The following is a 16,689-nucleotide window of genomic DNA, read 5'->3' as shown; positions in this document are numbered from 1 at the left end:
TGCTTCTCATACAATGTAAATACACAACTAATTGACAACTAAAACGCATTTAAAATTCTTGAAATTTCTTTGGCATTATGGGAAATGAAAACATTTTTCAATGAAAAATTAGTCCCTGAATTAATGGCCCAAGTATTATCCTTGAGACTATAATTGGGTAAAATTAAATTTCAGCCTTGCCCGATCTGAGTGGCTTTTCTCAAACACTCATGGTTGGGATTATGCAATCAATTATTTCCAAAGGACAATAGGAAGTGTTTACCAAAAGCATTATAAATGCCCATGCATTGTGACCTGACAATTTTATTTTTAAGAATTCATCCTCAGGAAACAATAGACTAATGCAAAGCACATTAAGAATGCTATCACCACAGTATGTATAATGGGAAAAATTTAGAAATAACCGGCACATCCATCACCCAGGACCATGGTCTCCCATAATGCCGTTTGGACGTTTAGAAGGAAGACATCAGCGGAGTGGACAGGTGAGCGTGGAGACCTGTTGAGGGCTGGGTCGCCAAGGACAGCACTGCACAATACCCACAGGTCCGCTGGGGCGCTGAGGGGACCCGTGTGTGGGTGGACGGGCAGAGGAAGGCACGCTGCTGACTGTGGCGGTTTCTCGGCCCGGGACTGGGGTGTGCCCTTCCAGAAGGTCAAGGGGAGGTGACACGGACTCAGACACCACCCCTCCCTGCTCTTTGCTCTGGTGGGGGCCACACCCCAACCAGGCTCCGCCTCCAGGCCGCCTCCCTGCTCCCAACCCAGCCCCCTCCCTGCAGGGCTTGGCCCTCCCCTGGGCTGTCCCCAGCACAGGACAGCTACAGGGCTCCCTCAGAGCTGGGCCTTCCCTGGGCACACCCAGCACTGGACGTCCCGCCATCACCCTCTCAGCCAGGTAGAATGAGGAGGAACAGCACCTTGTCATTGTGTTTAAGATTGAGGACAGAGTCCTGGGAGGCTCTAACATCCTGGAAAATAAGGAGCAGAGTTTATACACTGGGGACTGGGAGGCTGGTGGGACTCCCCAGGGCAGGGCTGGCAGAGGGCCTCAGTCTACCTGCAAGGACGGGTCCCTGGCTGAGGTCCCAGGGCTCTCCGGTCAGGAGGCCTGGGGGCAGGCCCAGGTGTGAGTCCAAGCCCCTGCCTGGGAGGTGTCCTGTGCAGGGAGGTGTCCTGTGCAGGGAGGGGGCTGGCAGTTCCCAGGGCCCTGTTACACCCAGAGGCTGGTCCTGGGGCAGGGGAGACAGAGGGGGCGGACCGGCTGCCAGGCGCCCCGTGCTCCCGGGGATCCCGGGGCCTGGGAAAGCCCACTGAGGGGCAGGGGTCCTCCCGAGGCTAAAGCCTGCACAGGGAAGTCACAACTGCAGACCACTTGGGCAGGTGACCACAGGCCACTAGGCGCTAGAGGCTGCCCCTCTTCCGCGGCAGTTTAACGTGAGCCCTGGTGGAAATAAACACGGGCATTAAGAACATAATTACACAGACGATCACGTACGGTTGTGTTGATCAAAACCCTGGCTAATGTCTAAGTGAAGCAAGCCTCACACCAGTGAGAGACGGAGCTAATTGTTGGTGCTTGGGAAACTAACAAAACACTACTTATTTCTGCATTAGCGGTACCAAAACCTGTAATTACTACTATTACCTTCAGGTATGGAAACACCCGTTTAACACAGAGCACACACCGTCCAGGGGATCCCCGCCGCGAGGCTGGATTCGGGCCCTAAGGGGGCACAGCCTGCCCATTTTCCCAGGGGCTGTGTCCACCCTGCCCAGCTGAGGCCTCACAGCAGGTGCTGGGGGTTCCTCCAGGGGACATGCTAACGGCAGGGCTCCTGGCTGATGTCAAGACACTGGGTTTACATGCACCGGACGGGTTCACACGTGCTTCTGGCATGTGGTGACTTGATCCCTGTGTGCCCACACTGGAACGTCTGTCACGGGGACCCAGCCCTACTTGATGAGACACACGGATGGCTGAGCATACGGAGGCATCCTGTGGCATCGGGGACTCAGTGCTGAGCAGAACAGACCTGTCCTCAAGCCACTTCGGAGCCGCAGGGGACAGGGGCATGGCTGGGAGCACAGCCTGCTCAGACCCGGGGACAGGGCGAGGCTCCTGTGGGTCGGCCCAAGGACTGGGAGGGACTTGGCAGGGGAACAGGGGTGTGTGGCATCCCTGTCACCAAGCGCCTCCGTGCCCCAAGCTCTTGGTTCTATCTAGGGAGCCCGAGAAGGGATCCCGAGGCCCACGTGCAGTGACCCTGTGGGGACTGTCCCCAGTGCAGGTGTGGAGGTCAGTGGTGGCAGGATCACAGAGGGCCTGGCAGAAGAGTGACTGATGCACAGCTCCTGTGGGCTTGAAGCCAAGCAGGGACAGGAGCTCTACAAAATACTGAGTGGGCAGGCAGCCGCCTGCGGGGAACGAACTGGACAGGCCAGCCGAGGCAGCAGGAACGATGGGCCAGACCACAGCTGCCTCTTTAGGGAGCTACAGGCACCCCAGGAGGGCTGCACTGTGGGCACGGCCCATGCTGACGTGGTGGCCGCAGCAGGGTCCGGGCGTCCACTCTGCCACGAGCCTCACCTGTTGGACCACAGACCACCAGGCCCTGCAGCCTTCACATGTCCATGCGCCTGCTGCTCAGCCAGGCCCCCTCTGTGCACACTGGGCAGTCTTCTCCCAGGTACCAGGGCCCTGGACAGACCTGACGAGCCCCGGGCCCAGGGACTCCCCGGAGGACAACCCTGCGGAAGCTCCTGGCATCTCTCTGCCTTGCTTGTGAACAAACCCAGACACCTGCACTTCCTGCCAATTGCCCCAGATTCCAGATAGCCAGTCTCCCACGGTCAGCCCTGGGCCCTGGCTGGGCTGCGTGGGAGCCAAGCCTGAGCTCCCCCTGCAGGATACAGCACCTGTGTCCACAGCTGAGTCGACCAACAGCTTCGGTCCTTGTGTCCACCACAGCAGCAAGGTCACCTGCACTTTCAAAGTGGAGTTTTATGGCCATTGGCGATTGTGTCCTGGAAGGACAGCTGACAGTTTCAGTGACTTCAGCAGCGTGGCAGGACAGGAAGACTTAGACAGGGGTCAGAGAGAAGGCTCAGGGGGCCAGAACAGAAACCAGCTGCCCTCCTGGCCCAGAGGGTCACCTCCAGATGGGTCTCAGTCCGTTTACTTGTGTACTGAGCTTTCTTAGGGACAAATACAGTGACTGGGGACACAGCTCAGAGGTGGAGCAGCTGTCTGGCCCACACAAGGCCTGTAAAAAGAAAAATTAAGTATCTGAATCGATTATTTATTGCTTCTTATTCATTTAAGTTCATTTGTATTTTTTAAAAAAATTTTTAGTTGTAGATGGACACAATATCCTTATTTATTCACTTATTTTTATGAGGCGCTGAGGATGGAACCCAGGGCCTCAGGCGTGTGAGGGACGTGCTCTACCTCGGAGCCCCAGCCCAGCTCTTCATCTGCATTTTTAAAAGACGTTAATGGTCGTCCTGGCTGGCGTGTGGCTCTAACCAGACTCCGGTTCAGGGCCAGAGACCAGGGCAGGAGGAGTGGTGTGGGCGGGGCCTCTGGTGGACAGGGCACTTCCTGGGTCCCGGGGTTCTCAAGGTCCACTGCTCTGTCTTCCCTTCTGCCAGGAGGCTGCTGGCCAAGCTCCTGCGTTCTTCAGGGAGAACCTCTGGTTGGGTCACTGTCCTTGCCTCCCTTGACCAGCCCGTGACCAGCCCACTCCTGGACTGCACCCCCTCCCTGCTGGCCTAACGTAGAGCACAGTGGCCTCAGCCTCTGACCCTGAGGCTGTCCTGGGGCCCAGCCCGGGGGCTCCAAGGGGAAGTGGACATCCTGGTTTCTGCCCACCTGGAGTCCGTGGCTGCTCCCCGAGTGCCTTTCTGACTGTGGCCAGGGTGAAGCTGGTCTCCTCGAGGCTCTGGAGTGTGGGGAGCTGTCCCCTCTGCTAGTTAGCCCTGCTGCCCAGCGCCTCTGCCCGAGCACAGAGTGCTTCAGAAGCCCACGGAGGCACGAGTGCACGCAGGGTGGCCACTGCTCGGGGCCTTGCCAGCTCCGCCTGGGCGGCTGCACCCGCAGATGGCCAGCAGCAGGGGCCTCGCCGCCTCTGGAACCTCTTGTGGTGACGTCCAGACCGTCCTCTTCCGGCCCTCACGTGCCCATGGTGGCTGCCCCTGTCAAGGCCTCTCTTGTGACTCACAGTGCTTCCTTATTATGAAGATCTGGGACCAGAGCCACCAGGAGCAGGGCAGCCCGGGCAGGAGACAGACCCCCAGGACCTGGCTGGGAACCTCCGCCCACCCTCAGGAGCGCGGGGCACGTGTCTGCACACGAATCAGGGACGATCAGTGCCAGTTCTCGGGCTGCTCTATGATTAATCATGTGCCTGTGGCCGACTTGAGGCAGGCTCCCCTGAGCCCTCTTCTCCACTACCTTGACCTTGGTTTACATGACCCAGTTTTAGCAAAGAGTCCTGCTAGGTGGTTTACCAAGAACCTGCCCTACCCAACCAAGTGGGAATCCCATCAATAGCGTGGAGGGTCCCCTACCCTGGCTATCTGGTCGGGGTCCCCTTAGTAAGGTTCCACCTGCCGACTCCTCTCACTGCAAATCCCCAGGGGCCTTCACTCCAATCAGCACAGAGCTCAGCGGTTCCTGGGCCAGAGCCTCCAGGTCACCTTCCCAGACCTCCTGGCCGAGGGTCACAACCCCTTTTCTCTGTAATAACGGCAACAGAGTGTGGCTTGATACCTTGACCATGTTCCAATGCCCGGAGCTACACAAGAGGGCGCGTGGGAACTCAGGGCAAAGCTCACGGAGCACACAGGTAGAGCCCAGCCGCCAAGACCAGCCAGCCTGCCACTGGCCACCCAGCAGAGCGTGCAGCGCTGCCTGCCGAAGCCGCAGGCCACCACCGCCAGCCACGGCCACAGAACAGAGCAGGGCGGACCCTGAGCGGCCAGGCCCCTGGCCTCGGGAGGAGACTGGCCTGGTGGGCAGGCGCAGGGCTGAGCGCTGGGTCCCTCCTCCCACGTGTGGCAGAGGTGAGGTAGGGATGGAGACGACACCCAGGGGAGGGGCAGAAAAATGGCCTGAGAACAGGCATGTCCCGAATCCCCAGAGCTGAGAGCAGGGACCCGTGTGGGAGGGGCTGCGGTGGGGAGGATCCTGGGGCAGGCTGCACTCCCGGCCACCCTGGGTCCCACGGGCCATCACAGGGCCTTGTGGAGGAGCCAGAGGTGGAGTATGACTGGCTTCCAGGATGGAGGCTGGCCTCAGGTGGCCTCTAGATGCTGGACAAGGCCCGGAGCCTCTGGAAGGTGCAGCCCCCCACCACATGGTGACTTCAGTCCCCGAGGTCCCCAACCTGCAGAACGAGAGCTCCAACATCTGGGCTGCTTTCAGCCTCTAGACCCTTGGCCATTCGGTCATCACGCAGGAGGGTGGACCTGAGCCACACCACGCAGGACGACACGCGTGGAGAGGACTGAAGGATCAGGTGACACCAGGAGTGAACTCAGCCATCCTGAAGCCTGTCTGGGGTCAGTGAGGAAGGCACCGTCCACTGTGGGCCACCTGCCGCCCCACAGAGGACCGTCACCAGAATGCTCCAGAGACCCCGAGTGGAGGACAGTGCCCACCAGCCCGGGCCGTGACTGTACCATCCCCAGAGTGGAAGTGGTGGGGGTTGTCCATCTGTCCCTCCCCAGGACGTGCCCAGCCTCTCCCGCACAGGCCTGTTGGGCTCCCCCAGTACAGGGCCAGTGGACGCGGCACTTAATCTCATGTCATCTTCCTAGCACCTGAGGGATCCTTTATGCCCCAAGACCCCAAAGCTAAGGTTTTATAAGGTTTCAGCATCAGGTCAGGAGAATGGGGCATGGCTGGCAGAGGACAGGAAAGACAGGAGGTGGACAGACAGAAACCAACGTGGGCGGCATCTCCCCCATTCTGCAGAGGGGGTGAGGGGTGGGACCCACGGCCCCGGAGGAGCCCAGGTGGGAGGAGAACCCTGCACAGTGCTGTCGCTCAGTCTCGGAGGGGCCGGGTGGGGCTGAGGGACCCAGGGCTGCTCCCACGGGCTTGGTCCTCATCAGCCTCAGGGGCTGAGGGGGTGACCACAGGACCCTGGAGGGCGGTCTGCAGCCAGGCAGACGAGTGCTGATGGGAATCCACAGGCGTGAAGAATGGCCGAGCTGCCCTGGCTCTCTGCCAGTGGCAGGCGACTCCCACACTGGCTCCCGGCCTGATGTGCGACGTAGCCGCCCGGAGGCCAGGAGGGCACAGAGCCCTCTGCGCTGTCCCTGCCACTTGCTATGAATCTATGATCATCTATTTCCAGTTATTAAAGAGTCTGAATGATCAGAAGGAAAACAGATGAAAACAGAAAGCAAAGCAACCCAGACAAGCCCTGAACACAGGATCCTGCAAACAGGCGCCCAGGCCCCCCGGCTCTGCCAGGCGCTGGCGCTGGACCAGAGCCCAGGCGGCCTCTGCAGCACGGGTGGCACCGCAGTGTGCAGCCTGAGACCAGCTGTGGGAGGCGAGGGCGGGCAGGGCGGGCGAGCCCCACGCAGGCCCCTCACCCCACAAGCTGGCTGGGCTTCCCTCGGGGCCAGTGGCACCCAAGACAGGCAGGCTGCAGTCACAGGCACGTCAAGGTGGCAGACGTCCCGTCCCTGGTCTCTGTGGGCCCACGGAGCAGTGAGGGATCTGGACACTCCTGCCCCATGATTGGCAAGTGAATCCAACAGGCACCTACCTAATCCCAGCGAAGACCTTGCGAAGACCCAAAACATGCTTGGCTCATTAAAGCAGCCAGGGCTTAGCAGCTCTGTCTCATAAAATAAAGTTTTCTCTCTCATTTTTTTTAACGATTTGAGCCAAACTCTCCACATCAGATGCCCTTTCTCATCTCTGCCTCCCGCTCGCCATCGCAGTGTCTCCAGGGCCCTCCCAGGTGACCCCCACTGGGGGCCCAAGGAGAGGCAGGAGGGGCACTGCCTGAGCTGGGAGTGGACATGAGCCCAGACCCCCGGGAGGGCAGGGAGATGAGATGAGGACAAAGTCCCTACAGTGAGCCCAGGGGACACTCCCCCGCAAGAGGAAGGGCACTGAGGGGCAGGGGCAGCTGCAGAACCTGACCCCTGTCTTCCCCTCCAAGGACTCGGGGCTGCGGGCAGCCAGGCCTGCTTTCCAGGCTCAGGAGAAGGCCTGTCGCTCCCTGGCAGAGCCCCTGGGCCCTGGGGCCCACCCTGCCCAAGGCACCTTCCAGAGCCCCTCCTGGCAGCCACACGGCCTCTTTGGCTATGGAAGGCTCAGCTCTGGGGACGCTGAGGGGAGACATGGAAGCCCAGGAAGCTGGAAGAGGCAGGGGTCCCTGTGGGGGGCTGGAGCCATCTCTGCCTTTCAGGCTCCAGCTTCCGGAATCCCAGGGCTCCTCCTCCCAGGTGCTCCTCCTTCCAGGGTGCTCCTCCTCCAAGGTGCTCCTCCTTCCAGGTGCTCCTCCTCCCAGGTGCTCCTCCTTCCAGGTGCTCCTCCTCCCAGGTGCTCCTCCTTCCAGGTGCTCCTCCTTCCGGGTGCTCCTCCTCCAAGGTGCACCTCCTTCCAGGTACTCCTCCTCCCAGGTGCTCCTCCTTCCAGGTGCTCCTCCTTCCGGGTGCTCCTCCTCCAAGGTGCTCCTCCTCCCAGATGCTCCTCCTTCCAGATGCTCCTCCTCCAAGGTGCTCCTCCTTCCGGGTGCTCCTCCTCCAAGGTGCTCCTCCTTCCAGGTACTCCTCCTCCAAGGTGCTCCTCCTCCCAGGTGCTCCTCCTCTCAGATGCTCCTTCTTCCAGGGTGCTCCTCCTCCCAGGTGCTCCTCCTTCCAGGTGCTCCTCCTCCAAGGAGCTCCTCCTTCCAGGTGCTCCTCCTCCAAGGTGCTCCTTCTTCCATGGTGCTCCTCCTCTCAAATGCTCCTTCTTCCAGGGTGCTCCTTCTTCCAGGGTGCTCCTCCTTCCAGGTGCTCCTCCTTCCAGGGTGCTCCTCCTCCAAGGTGCTCCTCCTTCTAGGTGCTCCTCCTTCCAGGTGCTTCTCCTCCAAGGTGCTCCTAATTCCAGGTGCTCCTCCTTCTAGGTGCTCCTCCTCCCAGGTGCTCTTCCTCCCAGGTGCTCCTCCTTCCAGGGTGCTCCTCCTCCCAGGTGCCCCTCCTCTCAGGTGCTCTTCCTCCCAGGTGCTCCTCCTCCTAGATGCTCCTTCTTCCAGATGCTCCTCCTCCCAGGTGCTCCTCCTCTCAGGTGCTCCTCCTTCCAGATGCTCCTCCTCCCAGCTGCTCCTCCTCCCAGGTGCTCCTCCTCCCAGGTGCTCCTCCTTCCAGGATGCTCCTCCTTCCAGGGTGCTCCTCCTCCAAGGTGCTCCTCCTTTCAGGTGCTCCTCCTTCCAGGGTGCTCCTCCTTCTAGGGCTCCTCCTTCCAGGTGCTCCTCCTTCCAGGTGCTCCTCCTCCCAGCTGCTCCTCCTCCCAGGTGCTCCTCCTTGGGTGACAGGTATGGCAGCTCTGTCCCTGCAGCTGGGCCCCCATCCTTCCCTTATGTCTGAGTCTTCTCAGGGCCACCACCATGCCCGTGGTACAAATGTGGGGCAGACAGCAAGCCCACGGAGACCTTGACAATCTGCCTCCACCGTGCAGACAAAGGCCCGTGCCTCCAAGAGGCCCTTCTGGGCACCTGGGTGGGGTGGGTGCAGGACCCAGACCGCAGGAGCCTGTCACAGTGCTACCAGTGGCCAGCAGGGTTGGCCACATGTGCTGAGCAACAGCACCCTCCCCAGGAGGCTTTATCAAGACCACATGACAAGTGTCGCTGAGCCTGGAGAAGGGCCTGTGCCACTGGTGGGCAGTGAGACGACGTGACCGCTGTAGAAACCACTGTTAGTTCCTTATGCAGCTGGAACCACCAGAGGACCCCACTGGCCTGCTCCAAGCTCTGCCTGCGGGAACCCAGGCCGGAGCTCGGAGAGCCGTGGGCACACCGTGATCTCAGCCCAGGTCATGAGGGCTGCAGCAGCTTCCCTGGCTTTCCTGTGTCCCTCTGGTCACCACTGCCACTGGCCGGGTGAGAGGGGCACCCTCAGTCTGCCACAGGACGACCCCAGGGCCTGTGAAGTTCTCAAGGGCGGAAGCGGGAAGCTGGGCGGCACAGAACCGAAGAGGCCAGCTGGGTGCCTCCCCCGTGGCTCTGGGGCCGCCGGTGGTCCCGAAAGGCCTTGTTCCTCTCGTACCCCAAACCCCCAGCCAGCCTGGAGAGGGGCTCTTGGTGGCAGCCTTCAGAGCCTTTGCGGGGCCCCAGACGTGGGGGCTCATTACTCAGAGGGCCACTTGAGTGACGTTCCCATCACTTGACGGATCAAGGGTCACACACCCCTCGGGCACTCGCGGTGGAGAACCAGAAGGAGCAGGTGACGTCTTCCAGCCCAGAAGCTGGCTGAGCCGATGGCCGGTGGTGGCACTGTGGGGTTCTGTGAGGGACCAGCCCAGGGCCAGCTCCCGACAGGTGGCGAGGCTCCTCTCACACCATTGCCACAGGAGTGCCCGGCCCAGGTCCTCCTGAGGAAGGCGGGGCCCGAGGGTGCACCTTCGGAGCCACCCTTGGGGTGCCGGGTCCACCGCAGGAGGGGTCAGTGTGACGTGCTGCTATTCCTGACACCCTCAAACGCCACCTGAGGGATGCTTAGCTCTCAGAAGGACAGAACCACTTTGGTCCAAGTCCACACTCTGGCTCCTCATTCCATCTGCCAGCCAGGAGCTGGGCCATCTTGCCCTGGCCAGCCACACGGGAGGACACCTCTCACAGGTCCTCACTAGCTGCTTCTCTCACTCCCGGGGGGAGCATCTGTGTCCCCCTCACCCAGTGTCCCTCTCTTCAGCCACTTCACCTTGGAGCACAGGCTGCTGGTGGCAGTGGCTGTGGGAGCCACCCTGCCCCCGTCCAGGAGGGCTTATCCCGCAGAGAGCACGTTCCTGGGTCCCAGACACAGAGGAAGCAGCCGGGTGCCCCTGGACTCGGAGGCCTGGCTCCCATCCATGGTTTCCTTTCAGGAAGAGTGCCACCTCCCCAGCATGATGGTGATGCACCTGAGGCTGCAGATGCAGGTGGCTTCCTTGGAGGCCGGTGTCCCTGCTCTGTGCCTCCCCAGGTCCTGGAGGGCGCCTCACGTGCAGGGTGCTCAGCAGACGGAAGTGCAAGGCCGGAGCCCTTCTGCATCCTGTCCCCACTCAGGTCAGCCCCTCTCACTGGGTTCTGCTGAAATGTCACCTGCTCATGGGTCCCTGACTTCTCCTTGCTGTTTTAACTGTCCCCTTGTCAGTCTAACCCATAGGTTTCATCCCGTCTCCCGTGCACAGAGGTGTCACAATGGCCCCTTCTGACGCCACATCCCTGCCCCCAACGCCAGTACCTAGAAGCTGGCAGGTTCGCTGCACGAGAGCCCCATCACCTTCCAGTTGTCCCCCCAGCTGGTCACGTGCTTCCAATGGCTTTCTGGGCACTGCACACCAGGCACTGACCCTAACCCCAGCTTGGGCCCGCCCACCTAGCCTGGAGATCCCGGAGCGTCATGGGCTCTGGGATTTAAATCACAACAGTGTGATGTAGGACACACGTGGGGCTCCTGCCAAAGGACGATGACAAGGCATGTAAAGCCAATTCCCGGGCCTGCGGCTGGGACGCTCTCAGGCAGCCCTGGCTGTGCCCTGCTGGTGGCTGGCACGCAGGGTACCAGTCCAAGCCTGCTCACCTGCCCAGGCTCCCCGTGCTGGCTCCCCAGAGCCACAGGCGCTGCCCACACCTGCCACTCCAGGCCCTGGGCAGTGACCCTTCGCCAGGGGCCATGCTCGCTGGGCATGCTGGAGCACAGGAGGCTGGGAGAGTGCTCTGGGCAAACCCTCCAGGTACCAGTCCTTCCCGGTGCACCAGGCTGGCCCTGATGCCAGAGAAGAGCAATGTTGGGGCAGGACAACGCACATGGCCCCAACACTGGGGTGTGGCCGCCAGCCAGCAGGAGCCCGACTGAGCCGGAGAGGAAGGTCCAGGCTGGAGATGGCGAGAGGGCTGCAGAGGGACTGCAGCAGCTCACTCCTGGAGACCACTCAGCACTGTGTGGCCATGGCCTGAGCAGACTGCAGACTCCGGGGTCCCTGGCACTGGATGTGGCACCGAGGCTCTGCGGGCCCTGACCTGACAGTAAGTAGGCCTATGGGTCCTGATCCTACAGTAAGAAGACCCTAAGGGCCCTGACCCTGAGGAGAGAGGGGGAGGTGACAGGACACAGAGGCCATGGGCCTGTGCATAGGGACAGGTGGGCTGCGATGGTCTCCTCAGGGACGTGGTGGCACCCCACAGCTCCTGGCCAACTTGGTTAACGCTGGCCAAGCCGTAGCTGCCTTAAGTGATCATTATTAACAGGTTTCCTGTAATTGGAAGATAAACCTTCCAAGTTCATTGCTGTCTCAAATTCATCTTTAACTTAAAAAGGAGTATCAATAATTAAAACCGACCGCACGCGGCTCGGCAACATGTGTGCGGGCAGATAACAGCCCACTATCCCTTTGATGAGGGCTCATTCCTGCCTTGGGGGATTTCAAGCCCCAGGCCTCTGGAGTCCAAGCTCTTAATGATTTTTTTATTTCGTTTCTGCGTCAGTGAGCCTGGTGCCACCTGCCCGAGCAGCCCTCCCCTGTGGCGGCTCCTAGAGACCCAGCGGGTTTCTGGGGTGGTCAGGCTGGTGTGGAACGCCACGGCGAGCTCCTCCTTCCACATCTCCTGTCCCTCCCACGGCCATTTCTATCCAGCTCCACAGACAGGCATGCCTCCCGCCCCCGGCTCCTGCAAATGAGGCAGGCAGCCGCCTTGGGTCTGAGCTGAGCCTGCTCAGCTGAGCTCCTGCCCGCCTGCTGCAGATCAGAGGCGGCTCCTACAGAGAGAGCCTGGACAGCTTGCAAGATGCCCTGATGAGAGGCGCTCGCTGGCGCACACTCATTAAGCATTTATCAAGCCCTCACTGTATACGGTATGCTGCCAGATATGGGGATGGAGAGATGAAAAATCCTACCCATCCTACCCGGAAGGCACAGGCGGGGACCTGTCACCCATCCCTGCCACCCACATGCTGATCCTGTTTCAAGATGGGCATTGAGAGACCGTCTCAGACGCGAGGGCTGCGGGACTCTGGCTCTAGCAGCCATCTCAGCCCTGCCTTCCCACGGCGCGGGGCCTATGGCCGGTGTCACACTGTTAGGCCACATGCACACCGTCAGCCCTCAGGGTCCCTCCCCTTGCCACCAGCCCAGAGCACGGTGCTTCTCCTGCCCTGGTGGACACCTGCACCGGGCACATGGGTGTGCTCTGGTCTCCCGAGCCCAGGTCAGACACAGTCAAACCCCAAGCCAAGGCCAAGAAGGCCGTTCAGAAATGAGGGCCCGGAGCTGTCCCTCCACTCTGGGTGGCTTTGAGGGAGCCCAAGTCATCTTCAGATGGTGTCCTCAGCTGGGCCTGTTCCCCAGCCCAGCCTCCTGGGTGTGTCCAGATGCCCTGCACCCTTGGGTGTCCACTTCCCAAGAACAGGGACTGTTGACTCTTTAGACCCCCTACATCCCCTGCGCCCAGGACCCTGCCCGACACACGAGAAGCCCGTAATATTGCGGAGGCAGGGAGCACCTCGCTGGGTGGCCAGGGCACCCATCCGGTCAGCCTTGTGGTGTGGTGCCCCTCCTTGTAAGGCACTTTGGTTGACCACGTGCCTTGAGCTCACTGTCCCATGGGTCCTTGAGGCCACCCTAAGAGGTGGGAAGGGAAGACGAGGCCAAGTGCCTACGGGTTGGAAGAGCGGAGCCCACTGCTCAGCTGCAGGACGCAGGAGGCCAGAATCTCCCGAGCCTTGCCTTCCTGCTGGATACACAAGGACCAGCCAGGTACCTGCTGCTCTGAGCCAGGACTTGGAGGCGGACACCTGCTAACGCTCTTTCAAGCCTGAAATCAGAGACTGAAGTCTGAGCAGCAATTGCAGATAGAGCCCATCTCTCTGCAGAAGACTGCACCCGGCCTGAGGGGCCAAGCCCACCCACCCCGTGACTCCGCTTCAGATGGTGCGGTTTTCACAGCCTTTGGCTCTGTTTCCTCGGATCTGCTGCTGCTTGCTCCTCACGACAGGAAGGTGATCATTATTTCTGACCCTAATACTGCCTGTGCTTTTCCAGCTTCTTACTCCCTCAAGAGCCTTTTGGAACAAGCCACCCAGAGAGCTCAAAGCTGCAGACGCCACACGTCCAAATCCTTAGTAGAGCTGCCAGGTCGGTTCAGCGAAGGTCAGAGTCTCCTGGTGTCACGGCGGAAGAGAACACCCCGTCTAGCATTTGAACGTGGAGTGAATATGCTCAGTAAATACAGGGGCCACACAGGCTTGGTGGCCCTGGGCACCTGGGCATCATCAGATGAGTCCTTCAGGGCCCCAGGTGCCCTCAGGGAGACCTGGGCACTGGCCCCTCCTGGTGGGTCTCAACACCAGGACCCTACACAGCTCTTGTCAAAGGGCAACTGGAGAAGCTCAGGGGTCCCCAGCCCCATGACTCAGAAGTGTCCTGCCCGGGTCTGAACCTCACAATCTGTCTCAGTCACAACCAACGGCCCAGAGCCCTGTGGTTCGCTGCGTGGCCTGGTCAGCTGTGTGGCCTGGTCAGCTGGTCTTAGCCTCCGTGCTGCGGGTGCCCAGCAAGGCCAGGGTGGATGGGGCTGGGAGGGCTCTGCAGACCATGTGGTGCCCCTCAAGGCTGTCTGCGGCCAGCAAGTCCACTCTCCTGGCCGACTTTGTCCACTCCTCTGCCTCCCCAGACACGTGCAGCTTCCTCTGCTCCTCAGAGGGCCCCTGCCTCCTGGGCTAGCTCCTCAGACACGCCTCCTTCTCTCCAGTTGATGTAGTCGCTGCTTCTCTTCACCCCATCCTCTCAGAGAAAACATCCATTCCCCACCAGGCCTTGGATACAAGCCCTTTCAGAATCATCTTAGGGAGTCTGAAAAGAGAGACAGCCATGTTCCTGGGTGTGGCTCAGCCTACTTCCTGGGTGCTTCTGTGAGATCAGAAAGGAGTTTGAAGGCCAAGAAGCCCCAAGTCCACACCAACCCTATGCTGTGCTCTGACCCGTGGACCTTGGGCCCACAGTCACTGACATGGCGTTGGAGACCGGCCGTGGGGAGAGCAAGACTGTGCCGCTGGGCCCTCCTCAGCTCACCAGTAAGCTACGTTGAAATCTCCCAACGCCTGGGGTGGTGCCAGAGTGCAGAGCGGCTGGTTCCCTGCTTAGTGGGATGGCCTGTGCACGTTTACCGCCGCTCAGGGCAGCTAGATGTTTTTCTGCCACCAGCTTCTTGAGCTGAGCAGTGATGGTGTCATGGTACAGATGAGAAACTGTGGCCTCAGGGAGAGTAAGATCCTTGCCCAGGACTGAGGGGGCAAAGGAGGGCAGGAGCTGCTGGAGTACCACCCATCTGGTTCTTGCTCCTCACCTGAGGACTCTGTCCTGGTTTCTCCAAAGAGGATGGTCCCTGGGGGTCTCTATCTCTGTGCTTCCTGTTTGGCTTCTAAGGTAATTTTTTTTTTCTTATTGCAAAAATACTTTGCACTCCATGACACAGTAAGACTAGTCTTTACAGTGGATGGCTGGTCCCCAGAGACATGGTGACACGTCAGAACCTCCCTAAAGATCAGCTGAGATGCATTTTCCACAAGAGGTGCTAAGTACAGAGCGACACCTGGCCGCTGCGTCTGCCCTCAGCACTCCAGGCTCTCTGCACGAGGTGATCATGCTGGGTGCCCCCTCTGCTCCTGGCACGGCTCCCTCTTAGTCGACTTCTAGAAGCTTTGACACAGTGTGAGCTACATAAAAGGGACCCCCTGAAATCAGCCCTTCCAGCGTCTGTTCTGATGGCCGTTGGAAGGGGTCTATGGTGGGCTGCAGAACAACCCGCCAGGCTTCACCCTGAAGAGCAACCAGGGGCTCAGCAGCCATCCGCTGGTGATGCCCTGTGCTGGACACTCAAGGATGGACGGACGAGACAGGCGTAGGTGGGTGATGCGGGTCCTATCACAGCCCGGCTCGGCTCACGGGAGGCCTCACCTCCACCTTGGAGCTGTGGCCGAGTGGGGTGACCAGCCAGAACGCTCTTCTGGAACCCCAGGTCGTGTGCGGGCGGCAGTCCTCAGAACCGTGCTGAGGTCCCGCTGCTCTCCCACACGACCCCTGGGCCCGGGGCCCGGTGCCCTCTGCACGCCCCACACTCCCCCGGTCCATCCTCACGGAGACGCAGGGGAAAGGCTCTCGGGCCACTTTCCAGATGAGGGAAGCTGGGTCTGGAAGGGTGCCAGGGCTGGCTGCCACCCCAGATGGCCAGGACGGGAGCTGAAGCTGGGCCCACTCGGCTCCCAGCTCCCTCCCCAAACGCTGCGGCTTCGTGTCCTCGCCTGCAGGAACCTGGTCGTGAAGGCAGGCCAGCTGTGTTTAACGAGATGCTGGGTCACTCCCTGGCGCACAGTGACACCAGGCTTCTCCCATCACCCCAGGCGGTAGGTAACACGATGGCTTTCAGTCTCAGGGAGTGCAAAGGCGCCGGCCCTCGGGGTGCCCCAATGCTCAGCCCTCCACACCTGCAGCAACTCTCTCGGCTCAGGCCCTTCCAACCTGAAGGCCCCGATTCTCCACAGGGCAGTTCTGCCCCCAAGACTCGGTGGCCAAGTCCGGAGACATTATGGTCGTCACAGCTGGGTGTGGGGGTGCTGCTGGATAGAGTCAGGGTTACTGCTCAACGTCCCATATGCACAGGACAGTGATCTAGTCCCAGTGCCGGGATCAGGAAGGCCCTGGGCAGTGGTCCGTGGTCCTGGTGTGAGCCTCCTGGGGGAGAGTTCTAGGCTGGGCCTTGAGTGAGGCTCCTGGCCAGGGCAGCCGTGGGCTCTTTCCACCTCCCTGCCACATGCTCAGGCACTGGCCACCGAAGCCTGGCCTCTGGTAGGTGCAGGCTGCTTCGTCAGGGTCCAGGGTTGGCCCCTGACCCACTAGCTGTCCAAGGAAGGTCTCACGCCTGCCCTCGGATAGTGCCCAGGAGATGGGTGGCGCTTCCTCTTCTCAGCAAGCGCCCTGCCCTGGAGGTGGATGGCAGTGCTCTCCTTCCAGCATGAAGGTCCTGTGTCCACAGAGGACCTCCCAGGACACAGGGCCCGAGAGCAGGTGGCCACCAGCCACACAGCACGGACAGGGCAGCAAGCTTTGTCATCCCAGAAGTGAGCGTCACAGTCAAGCTGTCTCTTCTCCCGCGGCTCCTGCTGCTCTCAACCAGTGCAGGCCCCGCAGGACTGGCCCAAAGGGGCGGGACCCCACTGTGCCACCAAGTGTAGACTGTCACAAACTAACAGCCTGCAGCTGAGGGCCTCCGGAGACAGTGGCAGAGCCTTGATGGGAAGCCTACTTAACAATTATAGTTTATATACTTCATCTATTTTTATTTTTAAATTAAACACCTATGTGTACTAGGGATCTTCAGAGAGAAGCACACACACTTCATTCCAAAGAGGGTTTTCATCTGTGGCAAATTAAGGAAAATACAAAAATCAACAAATGTAAATAACATCAGCAATCTGGAGGAGATG

The 16,689-nt window shown here is 60.4% G+C and overlaps 1 protein-coding gene and 1 long non-coding RNA gene across 6 annotated transcripts in view; both read right to left on the bottom strand.

Annotated features, from left to right (window-relative positions):
• Cdh4 (cadherin 4) overlaps window positions 1-16,689 on the bottom strand; it is a 388,330-nt gene that overhangs the window by 145,528 nt on the left and 226,113 nt on the right. The window lies entirely within an intron of this gene.
• LOC144378216 (uncharacterized) lies at window positions 284-4,338 on the bottom strand. 2 transcript variants are annotated; one of them, XR_013439904.1, is made up of 4 exons: window positions 3,875-4,309; window positions 2,920-3,266; window positions 1,061-1,444; window positions 284-971 (listed from the first exon to the last, which is right to left on the bottom strand). It is a non-coding gene; the product is annotated as an uncharacterized LOC144378216 (long non-coding RNA). The 2 variants fall into 2 exon arrangements; XR_013439903.1 differs by having other exon boundaries at window positions 1,061-3,266; window positions 3,875-4,338.

The sequence above is a fragment of the Ictidomys tridecemlineatus genome, chromosome 5, assembly GCF_052094955.1.
Source record: "Ictidomys tridecemlineatus isolate mIctTri1 chromosome 5, mIctTri1.hap1, whole genome shotgun sequence".
Classification (NCBI taxonomy): domain Eukaryota; kingdom Metazoa; phylum Chordata; class Mammalia; order Rodentia; family Sciuridae; genus Ictidomys; species Ictidomys tridecemlineatus.
The sequence above is the reverse complement of the archived record's forward strand: the minus strand, read 5'-3'. Positions and strand labels throughout refer to the sequence as shown.